The sequence below is a fragment of the Arvicola amphibius genome, chromosome X, assembly GCF_903992535.2.
Source record: "Arvicola amphibius chromosome X, mArvAmp1.2, whole genome shotgun sequence".
Lineage (NCBI taxonomy): Eukaryota > Metazoa > Chordata > Mammalia > Rodentia > Cricetidae > Arvicola > Arvicola amphibius.
In genome coordinates this window covers 55,348,008-55,365,548 of record NC_052065.1, presented here as the reverse complement: position 1 = coordinate 55,365,548, position 17,541 = coordinate 55,348,008, and the positions used below count along the sequence as shown (strand labels likewise).

Here is a 17,541-nt window from a genome sequence, read left to right as displayed (position 1 = left end):
GCCTGTTGACTTTCTACCCACATGTGATCAAACATATGTTCATATGGGCCAAACAAACTTGTTTCAGGGAATGAAACACATGAGACTTATTATCTCCTATAAATAATAGCCTCCAGCATTTTAGGAAGTATCTGTCCTTGGGCAAGGGGCTTGCAGATAAGAGGTATTTTTGATTCCTGGATCTCTAAGGCTTAGTATTTAAAACTTAAAATGTAACTTTGGCTTTCACAATAAGCAGTTCAATAAATTCCCATTAATATATACCCATTTTATCAAATCTATTTCTCTAGAGAATACTACCTAATATAGAAAAAAGAAAACATTTAATGATGGTAGATTTTGGATGGAGAAGAAGATGGTGAGTTACTTTTGGTTTTGATTATATTATCTTGAAGGATTAATGAAGTACTCATATGGAGTTCTCTGCTATGCACTTAAAATACTATATGGCTTTGAAAGGAAAGGAAATTGTATAATTAATACAACATGAATAAAAATAAAAAATTACATTAAGTAAAATTGAAAGACACAGTAAGACAAATGATACATTTTCTCAAGTAAATCTTCAGAACTTATTTTCATTTAAACAGAATAGTGGAAATTATTATTGCTGCCTGGAGAAAAAAAGAAAGGCTGAGTGAAGGAGATTAGACTGCAGGAAAACTTTAATGATATATTGCACTATGTGGAAATAATTATTTATAAGGTATTACATATTTCAAAATTATAAAACCCTCATATTTTAATGTTCTAATCACCAAAATTATATCGGTGGTATAATGTTTACGTTAATTAAGCTCATTAACTCCTTATATAGTGTATACATAGAACAAAACATTGTATTTTATCCCCAAATATAAAAATTAGTTTTGTCAATTAAAGCAATTTTGGGTTGTGATTCCAGAGATATTGTGGTACTCAATATGTGGAGATGGTATTCAGGATCCTAAGGAAAATGGGAACTGAAGAATAATTTTCATGTGCATGGATTCTCATGAACCTTAGGATGACAGATGTTACATCCTTAGCAAACTCGTGCCTAAATTAAAACTCAGAAAGACATAATGATTTGATAAATCTAGAAAGCAACAGGATCTCTATGAATACAAAATGGTATGGTTATATAGAACACAATGTCTGTTGGCAATAATTCTGCCACTGGTCAGTACTGGTTGGCACTGGATAGTATTATGTGCCATTAATATACAGAATAACCAAATATTTATAAGACAGCACTTTTTAATTTATTTTGCAATGATTCCAATAGAACTCAAGTTCACAATCACACTAAGTAATTGCTATGCTATTGATATCTCCCCAGAATTAGCACTTATTAACATTCAAATATGAGAAAACTGAGGCAAGAAAGATGGATTAACAGGTCCAAGGTCATGAGGCTATTAGACAATAATGGTAAATTGAAAACCCATATAATTTTACTACTAGACCTAATCTTGAGGAAAAATCAAATATTCAATCATTTGTCTTAAACTGATGTTTTAGAGTGATAGATCTAAGGTATATATTAAGAAACAGGTTGTGCTAATGAAGCACTCATATATTAATATCTTACTATAATCCATGGGCAACATGGGCTTAAAATTTCAGATTGGTGATTGTGGTAGATTGAATGTAATTGGTCCCCATAAGCTCATAGGGAGCAACACTATTAGAAGGTTTTGCTTTGTTGAAGTAGGTATGATGGCTTTATTGGAAGAGTGTGTCACTGTGGGGTGGACTTTGAGGTCTCCTATGCTTAGCTATTCCCAGTGTCAATCCACTTCCTGTTGTCTTCAGATCAAGATGCAGAATTCCCAGCTCTTTCTCCAGCACCATGTCTGCCAGCACACTACAATGTTGCCACCATGATGATAACATACTAAAATCTGAACTGAGCTCTGAACTGTAAGCCACATCAATTAAATGCTTTCCTTTATGAGATTTGTCATGGCCATGGTGTCTCTTCACAGAAATAGAAACCCTAACTAAGACAATGAGAAATGGGATTAATGAATGATGTTCAAGTTTGAGAGTTACAAGAACTCACTAATAATTTAGAGTTGTCTTTTAAGTTATAATGAGACTTTGCAAAAACTACTTCTTCCACCTCTGATTCTCATTTTTCCTGTGTGAATATAGAGAATTAGGATAGACTTCATTAAGATCTTTATTTCTGACTATATAAATACTTGTGTTATTTGAATTCTTTTTAAAGCATAGTTAGTGTGATCTGAAGGCTTTATCAGAGAAAGAGTATTTCCTTCTGAATGATTTGTCTACAGAGACGTTTCTAGTCTGAGATTCACTAGATAGAGGATATCATTAGTGGTGGCTGTAAGGCATTGAGATGTCATGGAAACCATAATAGAGAGGAAAACTCGAGACTTGTTTTTCTCTTTGCTGTGCTGCTAATGGGCTGCACAACATGACCTTCTCAAAAATCTTTCTAAATATCTAATAACCTCAGCCTTCTAATCTGTAAAATGAGAATAGCAAGTAGATCATGATCTACATTTCTATAATTTAAAATATTATTTAAGAGGAAATGCAAATTTATTGGTTAATTAGAAGTTTCAAGTCTCCTGGAATTTCTGTGATTAGGTGGATAAAGCTTTCCTTTTAGGTTTAGGAGGCTCTAGTAGATAAACATTTACTGCCCTGTAGAATCATCACTGTAGTCCCGAATTGTCACTAACTTCACAATATGTCTTTCATTGAATTGGTTTTACTTTACTATTTTAGTTTGATTCTACGAATTCCATTAATATTAATGAAAGAACAGATAACGGTTTTGTCTATTTACTTGAAGAGCAAGAGAATAAATAAGGGTGACCAAGTGTACCAGGTACAGGAGCTCCTTGAAGCTTGCATTTTAGAAGAAGAGAACCTCTAATTTTACTCTTGACAGAACTGAGATCATAGTCATGGCTGGTGATGGTTTCAAGCAAAAGTGATGGCAAAAAAATGCAGTGATAAGCCTTGCCTATAATCCTAATACTTGAGACCCTGAGGCAGAATTACCATGACTTATAAACCAGCCTGAGAAACAGAGTGAGTTCTAGGCTAACTTGATTTACAGTGCCAGTCAATGTCCAAAACAGCAACAAAAAGGAGTTAATTACATGAAAAAAATGAATGAATGTAATACAGTGGCTTTTTGGCTTTATTTATTGGTTTATTCATTCATTTTGAGGTAGGAGCATGTGTTACCTTGGAGAAATTATAAATATCTATGTATTTATTTTCCCCAGACAGCCTTCCTAGGTTAAAAAAGGCTATCCTGAGATTATAATTGTGCAAAAGCTTAGTTTATCTTAGAAATCAAGTTTTGCTAAAACAAGAGATTAGACATAAAATTGAAAAATTAGAAAGTAATGGCTAACTAAATATTTAACATGTAACAGCATGGTGATTGTATTTTATCCTATTTGGGATAGGAAGCCATAGTAATATTCTGGGTAAGACAGTAAAATGATCAGAGATGTTTGGAACAGATAAGACAGTGATTGCAGAATTGTCACCTGTGTGAGAAATAGAAAAGAGTGGAAACCCCACAAACTGGCATGTGACATGAAGGGCCTCCTGCACCACTGGCAAATCTATTAAAGGGGCCTTACTGAATTCTTGCTAGGAAATTTGGGCTACTCTATGATTTGGCAGTGGGAAGTAGCTTCAGTGTTGTTTCATGTGTGGTCATTACTCAGCAAAGATGTCTGAGGAAATATATACCCAAGACCAAAACATATACCCAGTGGAGAAAGAAGAGGTTGAGAATTTTGTCTTTCAGACGAAACTACCCAGTTAATATCCTTAACCATTAATACTTTTTATTTGAATGAAGAGATATTTCTGAGGGTGCTCATTTCAAATTAATCAGGTGCTCTGGAAAAGATGAGATATGAGAATTTGACAGATCCTAGTAAACCAGACTCTGTGAAGGAGCTCCAAATTAGTCTCATTTCCAGCAAACTCCTGAATGAACACTTAACAATTGTAGATACTGGAATTGGAATAATTAAAACTGGCTTGATCAATAAATCTGACACTATTGCCAAGTCTAGCATCAAAGCCTTCATGGATACTTAGCAAGCTGGTGAATATAACTCTGTGACTGACAATTTGTGTTGGTTTTTACTCTACATATTTGGTTGGTTAAGGGGCTGGAGAGATGGCTCAGAGGTTAAGAGCAGTGGCTGCTCTTCCAAAGGTCCTGATTCCCAGCAACCACATGGTGGCTCACAACCATCTCAAATGGGGTCTGGTGCCCTCTTCTGGCCTGAAGGCATACACACAGACAGAATATTGTATACATATTTGGTTGGGTAAAAACTGATTATCATCACCAAGCATAATAATGGTGAACAGTATACCTAAGAATCCTTGGCAGGGGGATCATTCAGAGTGCAGACTAACACAGACAAGCCAATGGGTCATGGAGCAAAAGTTATCTTACATCTTAAAGAAGACCAAACTGACTATTTGGAAGAAAGGGAAATAAAGGAGATTGTGAAGAAACATTGTTTATCCCATTGCTCTTTGTAAAGAAGGAGCATGATGGGGAAGTCAATGATGATGAAACTGAAGAACAGAAAGATAAAGACAAATAGGAAATAAAAAATAAAAGGAATATAATGACAAGTGTGAAATAGATGATGTTGCTTCAGAAGGAGGAGGGAGGGAGGAGAAGGAGAAGGAGAGCAAGAGGACGAGAAGGAGAAGGACTTTGACAACAACTACTGATCAAGTACTCAACAAAACAGTCTATTTGGAACAGAAATCCTGATGACAATACTAATAAAGAATATGGAGAGTTATACAAGCCCTTAACCAATAATTGGGGAAAACATTTGGCAGTAAAACATTTTTTCATTGAAAGACAATAGGAATTCTAAGTTCTATGCCCAAGACATGATTCTTTTTGTCTATTTGAAAACAGAAATAAAAAGTTATCAAGTTGTATGTATGCAGAGATGAAACCATCATGAATAACTATGAGTTCATTCATGAGTATCTGCATTTTATTAGAGGGGTGATAAATTCCAAGGCTCTCCCTCTAAATATTTTCCTTGAAATATTGTAAGAAAGCAAAAAATTGAATGTTATCAAAATAATTTCATTAAGAAATGCTTAGAACTCGTCACTGAACTAGCAGAAGAAAAAGCGCCACAAAAGGTTTTATGGTCAGTCCTCAAAAAATGCAAAGCTTGGAATTCATTATGACTCTCAAAATCAGAAAAAAAAAAAAAACCTTCCAGAGCTCTTGTGGTACTACAAAGCTCTTGTGATCTTTTTCTGGGGATGAGACGGTTTCTCTCACGGAGTGTTGCACCAGAATGAAGGAAATCCAGAAACACATCTATTTCTTATCAAAAGTTAAACCTACCACCAAATAGCTAACTCAGTCTTTGTGGAACATCTCTGAAATCATGGCTTAGGAGTGATCTCTATGACTGAGCCCATTGGTGAGTATTGTGTGCAACAGCTGAAGGAATCTGAGGGGAAAAAAAAAACCTTAGTGTCAATTGACAAAAGACTGGTACTTCCAGCAGATGAAGAGGAGAAAAAGAAACATCAAGAAAAGCAAGGTTTGAAAAGCTCTGCAGAGGGATGAAAAAGTTTGAAAAGGAGGTTGACTCAGACCAACTGGTGGCAACCCCATCCTGCCTTTTCACTAGTGTACATGCATCCACAGCAAACATGGAGAGGATCATCAAAGCTCAAGCCCCCGGAGACAAGTCAGCAATTGTTTCCGTGGCAGCGAAGAAACACCTGGAGATAAACTATGATCACTCAATTATTGAAATCCCAAGGCAAAAGGCAAAGACTGACAAGAATGACAAGTCTGTGAAAGATCTGATTATCTTGTGTATGAAACTGCACTTCTGGCTTCTGGCTTCAGTCTGGAAGATCCGCAGAACATGTGCTAATAGGATCAAAAGGCTGATCAAGCTTTGTTTAGGTATTGATGAGGATGAGCCTGCTGCAGATACATGGTGCCAGTGCTGTTGTAGCTGAAGAAATGATGCCCCTGGAAGGAGATGATGACACATCACATGTGGAAGAAGTAGACTAAACTTCACTAGAAGAACCACATGTTTAACGCTTACCTTAATTCCTTCTGACAACATATTTTGTTTGTTTATTTTTGTTAGCATTTAAAGGTATCTGCCTGGCAGGAAAACTAAATGGAAGATAATTTTTTTCTACTTATGATACTGTGGTACTGTATGCTTGTTTCTACAGATTGGTAGAAGATTTGTGGAAAATGACACCCTTTGTTAATCATGTGGTCTGAAGTGTTTAGCTATGTAGCTTAATTCCTTAGTTGTGCAAACTGTTTGCCACTGAAGTATATATCTTTATGTTTAAAAGGAAAACTGGATGTTTGAAATTCACCTTATAGAATCTACTTTCCAAATTTTTCATTCCCAGTAATTAATTCTGCATATACTAGTACTATAAATAAAAAAAAATACAAGCTGAAACAGTTTGACAGAAATCCCCCCACTTGGCTTGTTTTCCCCAGTAAAGTATGGAGAGCAAAACCCTAAGCATCACTTGGTCTTGTAACAGAACAAGGCATGTGAATGGAAGTGCAGTGTGCAACCACATTCTACTTTCAAACATAAAACAGATGAGATTTTTAAAAAAAACAAATTCACAGTAGGTGTTGGGTAAGTAGAATAATAGCTATGAAAAATTTGAAGCATTTTGTGGTACTCTATGATGAACTGGAAGCATGTAGTTTAGTAGCATGAAAATATCTGTCACCTGAAACAAAGGGAAATGTGATATATAATCTACATGAGAAAAAAGTTTTCTTTATTTTTTGAGATTATAATACATCACCCCCTTCCCATTCCTCCCTCCAAACCTCCCATATGCCCCCAGTTTGCTCTTTCAAATTCATGATCTCTTTTTGAAAAATTTCATCCATCCATCTATCCATCCATCCATCCATCCATCCATCCATCCATCCATCCATCTACTTTCCTACCTACCTATCCCATCTAGATGCAGATATTCCTAGATACATATATAGAGTTAGATATTCCTAAATACAACCTTCTCAGTCTAAATGATGATATTTGCATAAGTTTTCCGAGCTAATTCTTTAGTATTAGATAACCAATTGGTGTAATCTTCCCTGGGGAAGACTATTTCTTCTATAGGCACTTAGTTTCTTGTAGTTCTTTGTCTAGGGTTGAGACCTCCTGACCTTATTATGGAACTCTCATTAGCATGTTTATTGGTGCTGTCCTTGTTCAGGCCATGTTTAGGCAACCATGTTAGTAAGATTTAACAGATGTAGCTTCTGACCTTTCTAGGAGACACAATCTCACAGCAAGCTCCACATTCCCTGGCTCTTAATATCACAGATTTTTTATAAGATTTTGGAAACAGGTTCTCACATTGTACCTCAGGCTCTCTTGAGTGTAGTCCAGGTTATCCTTGTATTCACAACAATTCCTACCTCAGTCCTTTGTGTGATGGAATTATAGTTGTGCACTACCACACTTAGTTAAGCAAGAAATATTCAGTCAAGGTTTATGTTAGCAAGAGTCAGTCTCTGCCTTGTGCGTTTGGCAGGACCTCAAGGACAAGTAGGAAAGGAAGACAGATTTACATTTGGAAAACCGGAAAGGTGATGTGTAGTAATATTTTGTTTATGTTTTAACAAATAAAGCTTCCCCGAAGATCAGAGTACAGAGCTAAACCACTAGAGGCCAGGGAGTGGAGACACAGACCTTTAATCCTAAAATTCAGGAGACAGAGGAAGAAGGATCTCTGTTAATTCAAGGCCATCCTGGGCTACACTAGATTAAATCTGTTTAAATGAAACAGAGCTCACACAGAGGTGATCCCATCATTTGAGATCACACACCTTTAATCCCAGCACTAGGGAGGTGGAGTTATATGGCTTGGCAGAAAGGGAATACAAGGTGGAAGGGGACAGGATCTCATTGCAGTTTAAGGTTTGGTAGAGACCATGGCAGTCTGAAGTTTTGTGGAGACAGTTTCAGTCTGAGGTTTAATGGAATCAGTTGCAATCTGACGTTTGGTGTAGACAGTTGCAGACTGATGTTTGGTGGAGATAGATGCAGTTGGGAGATTCAGTCTAAGGACAGGATTGCCCCTTCCTTTTGAGCACTGATAGAGGTAAGAGAACTCTCAAGTGGCTGGCCACTCTGATTCTCTGATCTTCAGCATTAACCCCTAAATCTGACTCCTGTGGTAACAGAAGCATAGACTCTCCCCCAATGCAACATGTTTTCAAATTCCATTTTGAAGCCAAGATATCCCCAATGTATACAGGCTGATTTAATTCAACAGTCCCTTCCATACTCCAGTGTCCCGCAGCAGCTATTGTTCTTGGTTCCTTAATATTCAAAAAATTCCAAGTGCACAGAGCACCATACAGGATCCAGGTACCCCATGTATTCCAATTTTACATGACTTTTTAAATTTTATTTTACTTTCTTGAGAAGGAGAGGATGGGGAGAACTGGGGGAATGGGGCAGTTGGGATGGAGGAGGAGTAGATATGGGAGCAGAGAAGTATATATCTTAATAAAGGGAGCCATTTGAGGGTTGGCAAGAGACTGGAATCTAGAGGCGTTTCCAGGTGTCCAAGGAGATGTCCCCAGCTTGTTCCTTGAGCAGCTGAGGACAGGGCGCCTGAACTAGCCCTATTCTATAGCCACTCTGATGAATATCGTGCATACCATCATAGAACCTTCATCTGGTGATGGATGGAGATAGAGACAGAGACCCACATTGGAGCACTGCACTGAGCTCCCAAGGTCCAAATGAGGAGCAGAAGGAGAGAGAACATGAGCAAGGAAGTCAGGGCCGCGAGGGGTGCACCCACCCACTGTGATGGTGGGGCCAATCTAATGGGAACTCACCAAGGCCAGCTGGGCTGGGTCTGATGGAGCATGTGATCAAACCGGACTCTCTGAACGTGGCTTACATGGAGGGCTGACTGAGAAGCCAAGGATAATGGCACTGGGTTTTGATTCTACTCCATGTACTGGCTTTGTGGGAGCCTAGTCTGTTTGGATGCTCACCTTCCTAGACCTGGATGGAGTGGGGAGGACTTTGGACTTCCCACAGGGCAGGGAACCCTGACTGCTCTTTGGACTGAAGAGGGAGGGGAAGAGAGGAGGGGGAGGGGAGGGAAGTGGGAGGAGAGGAGGGGGTGTAAATTTGTAATAATGATGATAATAATAATAATAATAATTAATAATAATAAGAAGAAGAAGAAAAAAAGAAAAAAAACTATTTACTGCTTGCTATTACTGTTTATGCCCATTTTCATTTCTATCATATATCTAAGCATATTTTTAAACATACTGTGCCTTTTTAGAGGTTTACTATGTCTGGACCTGACTTTCCTAAGAATCTTCAGTGGTCTCTGGCCATGCAAGACAAATCTTAAACTGTCATGTCAGCAGCTGCATAGCTCAGCCTAGTGCAAGGCACTGACACATGGTGCTGGCAGCTGGATCCATCCAGCAAGCAGCAGCTGGTAGCCACACCTCTGTATGCCACTGAGTGCCAGCCAGCCTGAGAAAATACAGGACTAGGAAGCTACATCCAGCTTTTTGTCCAGAATTTTGCTTAGCTTACTCAGACTCTACTTTTGGATATTCAAGCCTCCATGTCAGATGCCCCATGGAGTAAGTCTTTCTCAGTACCTCAAACTCCCAAATAATAACAAAGAGACTTATTATTAATTATGAAAACTTGGACTCGGCTTAGATTTGTCCCACTAACCCTTAAAACAAATTGATCCATTCATTTTGATCTATGTTCTGTCACATGGCTCATTAATTCATTTCTCCATACTGCTCATGTTGTTTTCTACACATCTGGCTACAGACCCTGCCTCTCTTCTTTCCTGACTCTTCTCTGTCCCCAGAAGTCACACCTAACCTCTTTCTGCCTAGCTATTGGCCATTTTGCTCTTTATTAAACCAGTCACAATGACACACCTTCACATAGTATAAAGGAATATTCTACAATGTTACCTCAACTAGTATATTTCTAGATACCTTATTTACCTGCAAAATTTATAAGTTCAGTTTTCTTTACAGATTAATAGTATTCCATCATGTTTATATACCCCATATTGATTGTTTATTTATCAATTGAAGGTTACTTGTATTATTTCCATATCTTAGCTATTGTGAATAGAGCAGCAAAGGGCATGGCTTAGAAAATATCTGTAGACATTTGAAGTTCTTGTCATTCAGGTCTTTCACTTGTTTGGTTAGAGTTACCCCAAGATATTTTATAATTATGCCCATTGTGATGTTTGTCTGATTTCTTTCTCAGCCCATTTATCAGTTGTATGAACTTTAAGTCTCTAAAGAAAGAAATTGAAAAAGATATCAGAAAATGAAAAGATCTCCCATGCTCTTAGATAGGTAGGATCAACATAATAAAAATGACAATCTTACCAAAAGAAATCTACAGATTCAATATAATACCCATCAAAATCCAAGCAAAAAAATCTTCATAGACCTCAAAACAATGATACTCAACTTCATATGGAAAAACAAAATTCCCAGAGTAGTTAGAACCATCCTGCACAATAAAAGAACTTCTGGAAAAATCACCATTCTTGACAATAATCTCTACTACAAAGCTAGAGTAATAAAAACAGCTTGGTATTAACATAAAAACAGACATGTGGACCAATGAAATCAAATTAAAGACCCTGATATTAATCTACAAACTTATGAATGTCTGGTTTTGGACAAAGAAGTCAAAATGGTACAATGAAAAAAGCCAAGTATCTTTATCAAATGGTGCTGGCATAACTGGATGTCAACATGTAGAAGACTAGAAATAGATCCATATCTATCTCCTTGCCCAAAACTCGAGTCCAAATAGATCAAAGACCACAATATTAATCCAGTTACATTGAATCTTATAGAAAAGAAAGTAGCAAGCAGTCTTAAATGCATTGACACAGGAGATCACTTTCTAAATATAACACCAGTAGCACAGATACAGAGGGCAACAAACAATAGATGGGACCTCCTGAAGCTATAAAGCTTCTGTAAGGCAAAAGACATGGTAAATAAGACAAAACAAAAATGACAACCTACAGAATGGGAAAAGAGATTCACCAACCCCACATCTGACAAAGGGCTGATATAAAAAAAAAATAAGGATTTCAAGAGACTAGAAATCAAAATACAAAACAATCCAATTTAAAAATGGGGTACAGACTTAAACAGACAATACTCAACAGAAGAGTCTCAAATGGTCAAAAGACATGTGAGGAATTGCTCAATATCCTTAATCATCAGGGGAATGCAAGTCAAAATGATTCTGAGATACCATTTTACACCTGTCAAAATGGCTAAGATGTAGAAAGAAACAGCAGGGCTGTATCCGGCCACCCGGCTAGCTTTACCCGAAATAATTACACGGAAACTGTATTCTTTTAAACACTGCCTGGCCCATAGTTTCAGCCTCTTATTGGTTAATTCTCACATCTTCCTTTAACCCATATTTAGTAATCTGTGTAGCACCACGAGGTATGGCTTACCAGGAGAGATCTTAACCTGTGTCCATCTCAAAGAGGAGAATCATGGCGACTCACTATGGCGACTGCCTGAAGCTTCTCCCCAACTCTCCCAGAATTCTGTTCTGTCTATTCCGCCTACCTAATTTTCTGTTCTCTTAAAGGGCCAAGGCAGTTTTCTTTATTAATAATGAAAGTAACACATAAACACTCCTCCATCATTTCCCCTTTTTCTGTTTAAACAAAAAAAGAAAGGCTTTAACTTTAACATAGTAAAATTACATGTAACAATACAGTTATCAAGCAAGAATTACAGTTACAATATTTAAATCTATTTTATCTTTTATCATAACTAAGGAAAACTATAACTACTGAACCATTCTTCAACTCCATCAAAGACTCCAGAAGGATATAAGACTACCTAAGTAAACAAGAAATATGCAGCTTTCAAACTCTAGAAATGAGAGACAACTTGCTGCCTGGACAGTCACCCAAAGTTCCTCTGTACCGTTGGGGCATCCATCTTCAGCCTTCAGGCCCATGGTGTCCAGCAGACTTTTCCATGAAGCAGGAAATTCCAAAGACAGTTCAGTCACTTTCAGCTGTGTCCTGCAGAATGTCTTGCAGACTCTTTCATGAATCAGGAACCCAGAAGGAACATCTCACCTTTAGACAAGTTCAGCAGTCCTCTCTCTGCGGGTTCTTTATGTCCAGTTTATGCAACAGTCCAGGCTGCCCCAACACTAAGAACAAAAGTACTGAGGACAGCTTATGTCAGGGGATTACTCCTTCATTGCTGGTGGAAGTGTAAACTTGTTCAGCCACTTTAGATATCAGTATCATGGTTTCTCAGAAAATTGGGAATCTATTTAACTCAAGACCCAGTGATACAATAGCACTCCTGGCCATATATCCAAAGAATATTCAATCATACCATAAGGACACTTATTAGTGTTCAAAGCAGCATTATTCATAATAGCTAAAACTTGGAAACAACCTAGATGTCCCTCAACTGAAGAATGGATAAAGAAAATGTGGCACATTTACACAATGGAGTATTACTCGTTGCAAAAAAAAAAAAAATGGCATCATGAAGTTTGCAGGCAAATGGATGGAACTAGAAAGAAAAACTATGAGTTAAGTAACCCAGACTCAGAAATATAAATACAGTATGTACTCATTCCTAAGTGGATATGAGATGTAAAGCAAAGAATAACTAGACTACAATCCACACCTCCAGAGAAGCTATGAGGTAAGGAAGACATTAAGAGGGACATATGGATCTCCCAGGGAAGGGGAATTATATGAGATTTCCTAGGTAAACTGTAAACAAGGGGAGGTGGTAAAGGGAAGGGGATGGGAGATGGGAATATGAGGTAATGGGATGTGAAATGTCCTTCTGTATATGTATTACTTTTATTGGTTGATGAATAAACCTGTTTTGGCCAACAGCTTAGCAGAAGAAAGCCAAGTAGAAAATTCAAACTGAGATAGATAGATTGATTGATAGAGAGAGTAGGTGGGGTCACAGAGATACCATGTATCCACTGAAGGAGTAACTTGCCACACCAGTTAGCCCCAGCCTCATGGCAATACACAGATTAATAGAAATGTGTTAATTTAATAGTTAGAGCTAGCCAGTAAGAAGCCTAAAACATTGGCCAAACAAATGTAACTGATAATAAGTCTTGGAGTGTTTATTTCATAACCAGCTTCAGGAACAGGTGGGCAGAGAAAAACCAGTCTAGGGGGACCAGTAGTACAGAAAATACTTCTAGTTATATCTGGTGCCCAAATGTTTGGGGCTGAACCACATGGCCCGCCACCCACTTTGGGTCTGGGTGCTTGTATACCTGCTTGGGGTTAGAAGGAAAGTAGCTGAGAGCATGCCTGTGGCTCAGCACTCCTTGCTTGGGCAAGCAGATAAATCTGGTCTGCTAGGTGTACATGGCAGGAGAGCATGGCAGTTTCTTTCCTCCATACACAGAGACATTTCCAGGCCTTGCAGTGTGCTGCATGGCAGATTTAGATTTTACTGAGACAAAAAGGGTTTATGGGCTTCACACTGCTTACCAGAGTTGAGGTGGTGAGCACAGCTCCCTTTGAGTGGTCCTGGGGCTGGCAATGAACAAACCTCTACCATATTAAAAGGTCGAGAGAAATGGAACCAACATCCAGGGCCTCCTTGACCATGCTGCTTACCATTTGAAAAATGTTCCTTGTCAGAGAAGGATTACAGATACACAGTAAAAAACAGATTCAGACACCCCCCCCCCAAAAAAAGGCCTCTAAATGGGCCTTTTATTAGTAAGACTGATAAATGTGCATGGACTTAAGTCAGAGAGGATAAAAAACAGAGTCATACATTGAAAGAAAACATTTAAAGATATTAAACTGAGATTCTTTAAGGAAAATAAGAATAAAAAATCATAATGGGCCATGAAAAGATGGAAAATACAGAATCTGGATTATGTATATATTGTATTTTCTTTGAAGTTTTTGACTACAGAAGGACATTTGATTCTGGGAACTGTTAAACTAAACCAACATATATATTTTAACAGTATCTTGACTTCAATTTTGAGTCTATGGATATGTTACTTTGGAAAAGAGGTTCTGTTTTTATTTCTACAGAGGATGGAAACCTGTGGATTCCTTCCAAGCTACTGTGATTTGATGGAACAAAACCCCTGCAAGGTCTCCATGAACCCTACTAATACTTTACCTGATGAAGAGCAGGAAGCAGTTTGGAGAAAAATATAGCAAAATTCCCCAAATGAATTTTTATGAATGTTTGTTTTCATTTACGAGGGGTGGGGTATAAATGGTTCATGGTCACAGTCATTCTCTTTCTAAAAATAATAGGATATGATATGTAAAATTAATACATTTGTATGGATTTTGGTCTACTGATATAAATTTAAGGTCAAGTTTTTTACTATATATATATATATTCTTGTTTAAGGTATTATGCTTATGAATCTCATTTAAAATGTATTTTATAATTAATAAATACAGTTTAATAGATAGTCGTTTATAAGAAGTAACTAAGTAACTTTTAATCATGTTAGTTAGGCTTTCTATATATACAGAGATATATTTCAGATATATATATATATATATATATATATATATACACACACACACACACACACATATATATATATATATATATATATATATATATATAACCTTCAAAGACTTCAGAGGCATATAGAATACAACATTTAAAATGTTTTAAAAACTTAAACTTTTCTCAATAGTGATACATGTCTACTTTGGACAGTGCCAATCTACTTCAAGAGGATGATGGGCATTGAAGAAGCTCCTTATACAGTGTGCTAGCCATTTGTGCAAAAACCTGCTCTTTCCTAGGCTAGATGGAATGCTATATGAATTGAATATGCAGGACCCACAGGAAAATGACTGCTAAACTTGTCAAATGCAGCTATAATGCAATAATTAGTTATAAATATTTAGTCTACGTGTATCTGGCAAAATTAAAGAAAATATTCTATCATCTATTTTTTTCTTTGTGAGTCTAAAGTTTCATATATGGTTTATCTTTTATCCTAACTAAGGAAAACTATATTATAACTATCTAGTCTCCAAAGTTCTTCTGTAACATTGGGTCATCCATCTTTAACAAAAAGAACTTTGGGTGACTCTCCAGGCAATGAGATGTCTCTGTCAATTCTAGAGTTTTGGAAGCTGCTTACAATGTACTTCCTGTTTACTTAGGTAGTATTATATCCTTCTGGGGTCTTTAATGGAATTTGGAGAGTAGATCGTTGCAACTATACTTGTTTTTTATGTGTAATTTTACTATGTTAAAGTTAAAACCTTCCTTTTATTTAGATAGAAAAGAAGTGATGTGGAATGTACTTCTGTATAAGTGTTGCTTTTATTTGTTGATGAATAAAGCTGTTTTAGCCAATGGCTTAGCGGTGTAAATCCAGACAGGAAATCTGAACAGAGGTAGAGAAAGAGAGTAAGTGCAGTGATAGAGACACCATGTATCCACCAAAGGAGTAACATGCCACAAGCTTGAAGTAAATCACAAACTCATGACAACACACAGATTAATAGAAATGGGTTAATTTAATAGTTAGAGATAGTCATTAAGAAGCTTAAGACATTGACTAAACAATTGTAACTGATAACAAGCCTCAGAGTGGTTTTTTATAAGAGGCTTCAGGAGCAGGTGGGTGGAGAAAAACCTGCCCAGGGGAACCATCAGAATGGAGAATACTTCTAGCTACAGAGGGTGGAGAGGGACAGAGTGGGAGAGCAATGAAAGGCAGATCTTGATAGAAAGGGCCAATTTGGGGTTAGGGAGAAACCTGGTCCTAGGGAAATTCCCAAGAATCTACAAGGATGATCCCAGATAGGTCTCCTAGCAGTAGTACAGAAGGAGCCTGAACTAACTGTCCTCTGTAATTTGATTGGTGAATACCCCAACTATTGTCATAGAGCCTTCACCCAGCAACTGATGGATGTGGGAGGGTCTTCTGTTTTGTGTTGATTTCATTGGTTAATAAAGAAACTGCCTTGGCCATTTGATAGGCCAGCCCTTAGGTGAGTGGAGTACACAGAACAGAATGCCGGGTGGAAGAGGGAAGTGAGGCAATCGCCATGCCTCTCCTCTCTGGGTCAGTTGCCATGAAGCCAGCCACCAGGTCAGACATGCTGAATCTTTCCCGATAAGCCATCACCTCGTGGTGCTACACACATTAATAGAAATGGGTTAATCAAGATGTAAGAGTTAGCCAATAAGAGGCTGAAACTAATGGGCCAGGCAGTATTTAAATGAATACAATTTGTGTGCACCTAGCAGTAGGACCAAGAATCTATCCCTCATATATAGACTAGCTTATCAGAGACTATACCTTATGATTGAATGGCATGCTCACCCTTAATGCAGAGGGAAAAGGCTTGGTCCTGCAACAACTTAATATACCAAACTTTGTTGACTTCCCATGGAAACCCTTACCAGTTAGGGAGGAGTGGATGGAGGATTGACTGGGTGGAAGCAAGGGGAGTAGAAGGAGAGGTAGGAGGAAAACTGTGGATGGAATATGAAATGAAAATAAAAATAAACTATAATAAAAAAGAAAGTATTTGTAGAGTAGGGTACAGAATCTTTCAAGCACATGGCATGGAGTGGTATAGCTGGATCTTACAGTATATTTATTTTTTTGGTTTTTTAAAAAATCTCCACAATGATTTCAATGGTGGATGAAACAGTTTTCAATTCCACCATCAGTAAATAAGGATTCACCTTTTTCTGTATCCTCATTAGTATTTGTTGTTAGTAATTTTTTTGATCTTAGTCATTCTGATTATAAGTTGAAACATCAATGAAGTTTTAATTTGCAATTACCTAATACCTAAGAATGAAGAACACTTTAACTGTATTCCATAGGTACTTTTGTGTCTTTTGGAAACTCTTGGTTCAGATCTGTTGCACAGTTTTAAGTCAGTCATTTTTTTTACTATGCTTTTTTAGTTCTCTATATGCTCTGTATGTTAATCCTCTGTCAAATGTATAGCTGGTAAAAATTCTCCCTCACTCTGTGGGCTCCCTCTTTAGTCAAATATCTCATTACTTTTCCAGAAGCTCAGTAGTTTTATGAAGTCTCATTTGTCAATTGTTGTCTTAATTCTGTTGTAGGATAATCTTCATAATTTCTCCTAGCATTTGCATGTTTCATATAATATGTTGAGGTCTTTGACCAAAGTATATTTTTGTGAAGACCCCCAGATATGGATCTAATTTCATTCTTCTACTTGTGAACAACCATTTTTCCCAGCATCATAAATTTTTGGAAGATGCTGTCTTTCTTCTCTTATACATTTTTTAGAATCTTTTTAAAATATCAGATGACTGTAATTACATGTGCTCATGTTCTGGTATTCTACTTTCTTCAACTGATTTACATATCTGGTTTCATGATGGTCTATGAAGTGTTTATTACTATAGTTCTCCGCTATATCTTG

General features: G+C 37.2%; 1 pseudogene; it reads left to right on the top strand.

Moving 5' to 3' along the window:
- Window positions 1–3,709: 3,709 nt before the first annotated feature.
- LOC119804943 lies at window positions 3,710–6,073 on the top strand (annotated as a pseudogene).
- The last annotated feature ends 11,468 nt before the right edge of the window (window positions 6,074–17,541 follow it).